Source organism: Brassica napus, unplaced genomic scaffold (genome assembly GCF_020379485.1).
Source record: "Brassica napus cultivar Da-Ae unplaced genomic scaffold, Da-Ae ScsIHWf_216;HRSCAF=379, whole genome shotgun sequence".
NCBI classification, from domain to species: domain Eukaryota; kingdom Viridiplantae; phylum Streptophyta; class Magnoliopsida; order Brassicales; family Brassicaceae; genus Brassica; species Brassica napus.
This window is the reverse complement of record NW_026015578.1, coordinates 21,455-22,500: the sequence shown is the minus strand read 5'-3', so window position 1 is coordinate 22,500 and position 1,046 is coordinate 21,455.

Below are 1,046 nucleotides of genomic sequence, written 5' to 3'. Positions count from 1 at the left end.
AGCACACGCAGGACGTCCGTGGGCTGTCCGTGTGTGTCCGTGTGTCCGTCAGTGCACACAGGACGTCCGTTAGCACACGCAGGACGTCCGTGGCTGTCCGTGTGTGTCCGTGTGTCCGTCAGTGCACACAGGACGTCCGTCAGCACACACAGGACGTCCGTCAGCACACGCAGGACGTCCGTCAGCACACGCAGGACGTCCGTGGCTGTCCGTGTGCGTCCCTGTGTCCGTCAGTGCACACAGGACGTCCGTCAGCACACACAAGACGTCCGTCATCACACGCAGGACGTCCGTCAGCACACGCAGGACGTTCGTGGCTGTCCGTGTGTGTCCGTCTGTCCGTCAGCACACGCAGGACTTCCGTCAGTACACACTGGACGTCCGTCAGCACACAAAGGACGTCCGTGGCCATCCGTCAACACACACAGGACGTCCGTCAGTACACAGAGGATGTCCGTGGCCGTCCGTCAGCACACACAGGGCGTCCGTCAGCACACGCAGGACGTCCGTGTGTGTCCGTGTGTCCGTCAGTACACACAGGACGTCCGTCAGCACACACAGGACGTCCGTGGTCGTCCGTCAGTACACATATCAGCATGCTGGCCCTTCCTGTGGACTGTTCGGGTGATTTTGGCCCACGTGGGCTGTCTGTTCAGTACACACAGGACGTCCGTCAGCACACGCAGGACGTCCGTGCCTGTCCGTTAGCACACACAGACTGTCCGTGGACTGATCCGTGTACTGAACTCATATCAGCATGCTGACCACACATATCAGCATGCTTGCCCTTCCCGTGGACTGTCCGTGTACTGATTTTGGACAACTGATGCACCATGTCAGTACACATATCAGCATGCTGGCCCTTCCCGTGGACTGATCCGTGTACTGATCCGTGTACTGATCCGGGTACTGAACTCATATCAGCATGCTGACCACACATATCAGCATGCTGGCCCTTCCCGTGGACTGTCCGTGTACTGATCCGTGTACTGATCCGTGTACTGAACTCATATCAGCATGCTGACCACACATAGCAGCATGCTGGC